We start from the raw sequence: 6,025 nt of genomic DNA, 5'->3' as shown, positions 1-6,025 counted from the left end.
CTCAGGACTTCTAACAACACTACCTAGTTTGCAATCGATGCCAATATGGCCAAATACACCACAAATTTCAGAAGAAGGAGATGCAGAAGAAGAAGAAGAAGAGATGACACTAACATTTTTGTTTTCAAATTTTTGGGTTAATGCATCAATCTTAACGGCTAGGTGATCATAGTTAGAAACTTCATACATACCTGCCTCCTTTTTGGAGGGTGAAGAATTAGTGATGGCTCTCTCGTTGGTCCACTTGTAATGATTTTGAGCCATGTCTTCAATCAAGGCGTATGCTTCTGTGTAATTCTTGTTCATTAAAGCTCCACCTGCAGCTGCATCAACATAAATTTTTGTGGTATACAAAAGACCATTATAAAAATTATGAATAATAAGCCAATTCTTTAAACCATGATGGGGACAAAGTCTAAGCATTTGTTTGAAACGCTCCCACGCATCGTAAAGAGATTCTCCATCTTTTTGAGTGAATTGTGTGATTTGAATCCTTAATTGGACGGTTTTAGAATAGGGAAAGAATCGGGCAAGAAAAACTTGCTTCATTTGTTGCCATGAAAAGATAGAACCGATTTCCAATGAATGAAACCAAGCACTAGCTCTACCCCCTAAGGAGAAAGGAAAGAGGTGCAGCCTTACGGCCTCTTGGTTTGCATTCAAGGTTCCACTGAGTCTTAAAAAGGTTGAAATATGAAAATTCGGATCCTCAGTGGGTGATCCGAAAAATTGATTTTGCTGCACTAAGTGAACAAGTGCAGGTTCTATTTCAAAATTGTCCTCAACCGTTGGGTACACAATAGCATCGTATGACTCATTTGAAGATGGGATTGCATACTCTTTGAGAGAGTGTTCCTTAGCCATATCGTTATTATCTTCCCAAGAAGTTAAAGGCAAAAGAAGAAATAGAAAAAGAAATAAAATAAGATAAAATAAAGGAAAAGATTTTTTTTTTTTTTTGGAAAGAAATACAAATATAAAATAAAATAAAATAAAGCAAAAGATTTTTTTTTTAAAGAAATATAAAAAGAAATAAAATAAGGAAAAAGATTTTTTTTTTCTAATCACTATTAAAAAGTTAACCAAATTACAACAACTCCCCGACAACGGCGCCAAAAACTTGATAGGGTCAAACCGCAAGTGCACGGCCTATCGAAGTAATAGTAGTAAGAAAGAGTATCGTTCCGCTAGGGAGTTATGAATTCAATCAACTTTTAGAGAATGATTAGAAGAGAAGAAAGCTTATAAAAAAGGGTTTAATTGCTGAAGGTAAATAACAATAATAATAAAAGAGCCTTGGGATTATTGGTTTGTCATAATAACAAATCTTTCACTAGACAAGACTTTAACTTCTAATTCCATGGTTTACACCGTAATTTCTTAAGACCGGTTTCCCTTTAGCCCCTCACCTTTCCGATGAAAGTCCGGTGAGAGTTTACTTCTAGTAACCAAGCCTATTTCGCTGACTTGATTACTAGAAGATGCTTATAAGGATTGAAACTACCTGTGTCTCAATAATTGCAAGGACTATTTCACTGTCTTGCAATTATTGTCTAGATTCACTTGTTCCAACATCAAAGCTCCGCTCTCGCTTTATGAATTGATGTTTGGGATAATGGATTAACAATTATCAAACCCTCCGCTTTCGCTTCCACAGTTTGATAATTGTTAATTCATGTTAAAACGGTGAATCTAAATTAGAAAGTACGGCTACATAGAATTAGGGTTAAAGCTTGGTTTGTTAGGATTATGTCATTAGACTTTTCCAACAATCTCAAGACAAAGAAGTCTACTCACTAACGTTCATTGTAGACATGGGGGAAGAAGAGAGAAAACAGTAATATAAAAGAACAATAATATAAAAGTGAACTTTTATTCCAAGAACAAAAGATGAATGTTTATGATGGAGTGCTACTCTATTTATAGCTTTACAATTGACTTAAAATCTAAGCAACTACAAGGGAAAAGCAGTAAAACTACAACAGAGTAACTTGGGCTCGAAGAAAAGCAGCAAAAGAGGCTTCTGGGAGGTGGCACGGCCGTGCCACATGTTGGCACGTGCCGTGCCAAGCTTATGACTATGTGGGAATATATTTTTGTCCCGTATCTTCGTATTTTCGCACTGTATTTGCTCCAGTCCTCTTTCTTTTGCTCCAAGACACCTTCCACCATATATTCATTCCTAAAATATAATAAAAAGCAATTTAAAGTAAAATATTCAAAAAGGAAATAAAATGCAATAAAATAAAATCAAATCTTAAATAAAACTAAACTAAATAATGCAATAAAATAGACTAATTAATGACTCATCAAACTCCCCCACACTTGAATCTTTGCTTGTCCTCAAGCAAAAGGCAACAGACATAGCAGCAACAAAAGATTATTCATGGAAATATTAAGAACACATGTCTCAAAAGAAAGGTTTTGCTTCAAGTACACTAATTACAATTTCAAATACTTCTCATGAACCTATTCTTCCCAACATCAAGTCTCAAGTGAGTGTGTGTGTGTGCAGTCCAACCCTTTTCTTGCTCCTGTATAAGACAGATTTTATGAGGAACAGGTTCTATCCTTAATGCTAAAGTAACCGAGAAAAATCCTTTCTTCATTTCATATAAGAGTGATGGGAATTTAAGTTAAAATTATATTAGATTAACAATTAAGCACAAGGGGCTGCAGATGCTTAGGGGCTATCTATCCTCGTAGGAAGTCTTCTCGGATGTAATTGTCCTTTCCCCCTAGATTCAAAATCACCCTAAGCAGTGCTGCAAAATTTTATTTATTTCATCTCCGCGTAGGAAGTCTTTTTGGATGTAATTGTCCTTTCCCCCTAGCATTGATGAATTTGTTTCACTTTAAGTTCAAATTAGGGAGTCACCACCACAATTAGGAAGTTAGGGATTGTCCTTTCCCCCACATGTTGGTGCCATTCTCCCGCCCCATTATAACTTTAACAATTAAGCATATAACAATTAAGAACATTAGTTATTTTCCCACACAAACTTATACTACTTTTACTCTGAGGACTTTAAAGGGTCTAAGTTAACACTAAAGATAGAACGTGCTCCTTAAAATACATATTCATACATTTACTCAGATTGCAACTGGGTGCTTTTCTCATTGGAGATTTTTCACAATAAAACAAGATGTGGGTATAGCAAGAACACAAGAAACACAAGAAACCACTTTCATGTACAAGAAACAACCTTTAAAGAAGAGACAAAACAAAAAATTTATGCCATATTTTACATTAAAAACAAGCTACTAGTCATGCCTTTCGCTATAAAAACAAAACAAAAGAATAAGGTTCAAGGGAGTTTGTTAACACTACGACTATAGACACTTTAGTAGGCCCACCCACACTTAGGTGAAGCATTGTCCTCAATGATTCAAAAGAAAAAGAAATTAAAAGAGAAGAAGAAGAAGAAGAAGAAGAAGAAGAAGAAGAAGAAGAAGAAGAAGAAGAAGAAGAAGAAGAAGAAGAAGAAGAAGAAGAAGAAGAAGAAGAAGAAGTAGAAGAAAGAAAAGTAGAGGAAGAGGAAAGCTCACAATTTTATTGAGGTCCATAATGGACTTTGGAGGTGAAGGTGTTGCATCATGTTTCAGAGCATTTGATTATTTTTTTCATTTATTCTATTGCTCTTTTGGACATTGTTCCTTTCAACACCTTATCTTTGATGCTCGGTGTTTTTTTTTTTTTGAACTTTGGTTTGCATCCATGCCCGCCGTTCATCATTATAGATTCCACCGGCTTCTTGTTCATGGTGCAAGTTTGCACCTACCTCCTCTTCATTACCATCATCATCACCATCATTATGTACCTGTGGGTTAGTACCAACATAAAACAAATTTTCCACCTCCTCCAGACTAGTTAAGGCCGTATTAGATAGAATAATCAAACAATAAGCTCTAATTTTTCATTCATATTGGTAATTGTGAGTAGGGTCATGGGTTCTAAGTAAGGACAAAGTAGTGAGAGTATATAAGTCTAGATAATAGTTCCCCTCTACCCTCTTGATCCCTTGATTCACACTCACCCCAAACTAGCAAGAAAAGTGATGATTCCACCTACCATTATATCACCCTTATCATCCGGTTTCTTTTTACCAATTGAAACAAGATAATCTAGCAAATAATAGCAAATTTTAATATGATGGTTATAAAGCATAGCCCACAACATAAACAGCACTCATCATTCCCTACCTCTTTCCTACTCTATACGGTGCAAGCCATAACCCTTTGAAGGTACCTAAGCACAGGGTTGTGTTATTCAACAGCCTAATCACATATTCATCTATTTCTAGACTATCCATAGCATTAACATCAAGGTACCTGTAAGGAGAGATAGTTCTAGAGATTAGAGATTTATACTTATTCCTTTGCTCGGGATCCTTGAATTTGATCCTATGATTGCGGGCTGTTGATTGCTTCTTGCACCACTTCCGGAGTCTTCAATCTCCTTACCTTTCCTCTTGGATGCCATTGACCTTAGTTTTGATTTTTGGTTGTTTTGGGTGAAAAGGGTTGGTTTAGTGATGATATTTGGGTTTAAGTGAGGTTTAGAGAGTTATGGAGAAAGGATGAAAGATGGTATTTTGAATAAGGGAAAAAAAAATAAAAAAAATATTTTTTTTTTCAAATATTTTTTTTTTTTTGCTGAAAGGTTGGCACGGCCGTGCCAACTTTGGCATGGGCCGTCCCAACTTTGGCACGGGCCGTGCCAAGCTTCTGGTAAGAAAACAATTTTTTTTTTTTTCAAAAAAATTTTTTTTTTGATTTTTTTTTTTTGGTTTCTGGTCAACGGCTTCAACTTTCTTTCACTTTTTTGCATCATATTTGGACAAATACCTACAAAACAATTTAAAATAACACAACAAAAATAAAAGCAATAAAATTCATGGGTTGCCTCCCACGAAGCGCTTGTTTAGAGTCACTAGCTTGACGGTTAGAAGGTGGTTTATCTATCCTATATCCAATCTCTCAGAAAGGGACAATGACATCAAACAAACATTCTCTCCCAAATCACACATGACTTTCTCAATGGTTTCAGATCCTATGACACAAGGTAGGGAAAAGCTTCCTAGATTCTTAAGTTTAGGTGGCAATTTGTTTGGAAGTATTTCAATAAAATTCATAAACTGCTCATCTAACTTGGACTCATCAAACCCTTGTGTTAATGGAATTTCTGGCTCTTGAGATGGTGAAACAAATGACTTATCATTCTCTCCCATGACTTTCCCACCTTGAGGCTCATCACTCCCTATTTCTCCTTCATTGTTCTTAACTTTCACAACTGGGTCCTCTAATTGTTTACCACCCCTAAGAATAACATCACTTATATGGTCTTTAGGTTTGGTTTCAATATGGCTTAGAAGGACTTTGGAGGTAGGAGAGGAAGAAGTCGCTTGTTGGGCTACTTGAGAGATTTGAGTCTCTAGCAATTTGTGGTGAGTAGAAATGGAGTCTTCTTTTGAAGTAAGTTTGGCAAGAGAGTCACTCAAAAATTCAGTTTGATTTTGAAGCTTTTGGAGCTGCTCAGATTGATTTATAATAAAATTTTCTAAAAAGATTTCCAAGCTAGATTTTTGAGGGACTCTTTGGTTATTTGCATAACTGGGTGGTGTTGTTTGTCGTCCAAAAAGATTTTGAGGGGTTTGAAAAAAAATTTGGTTGTTTCTAAACCCTTGATTATATTGAGCATAGTTTACTTGCTCAGGACTTCTAACAACACTACCTAGTTTGCAATCGATGCCAATATGGCCAAATACACCACAAATTTCAGAAGAAGGAGATGCAGAAGAAGAAGAAGAAGAGATGACACTAACATTTTTGTTTTCAAATTTTTGGGTTAATGCATCAATCTTAACGGCTAGGTGATCATAGTTAGAAACTTCATACATACCTGCCTCCTTTTTGGAGGGCGAAGAATTAGTGATGGCTCTCTCGTTGGTCCACTTGTAATGATTTTGAGCCATGTCTTCAATCAAGGCGTATGCTTCTGTGTAATTCTTGTTCATTAAAGCTC

General features: G+C 35.8%; 1 non-coding gene across 1 annotated transcript; it reads left to right on the top strand.

Annotated features, from left to right (window-relative positions):
* Nucleotides 1-394: 394 nt before the first annotated feature.
* LOC146943306 (small nucleolar RNA R71) lies at nucleotides 395-501 on the top strand. The gene has a single exon (XR_015029503.1). It is a non-coding gene; the product is annotated as a small nucleolar RNA R71 (small nucleolar RNA).
* The last annotated feature ends 5,524 nt before the right edge of the window (nucleotides 502-6,025 follow it).

Source organism: Medicago sativa, chromosome 2 (genome assembly GCF_051527215.1).
Source record: "Medicago sativa cultivar Bolivia chromosome 2, Bolivia_mono, whole genome shotgun sequence".
NCBI classification, from domain to species: Eukaryota; Viridiplantae; Streptophyta; class Magnoliopsida; order Fabales; family Fabaceae; genus Medicago; species Medicago sativa.
This window is presented reverse-complemented; position numbering and strand designations above follow the sequence as displayed.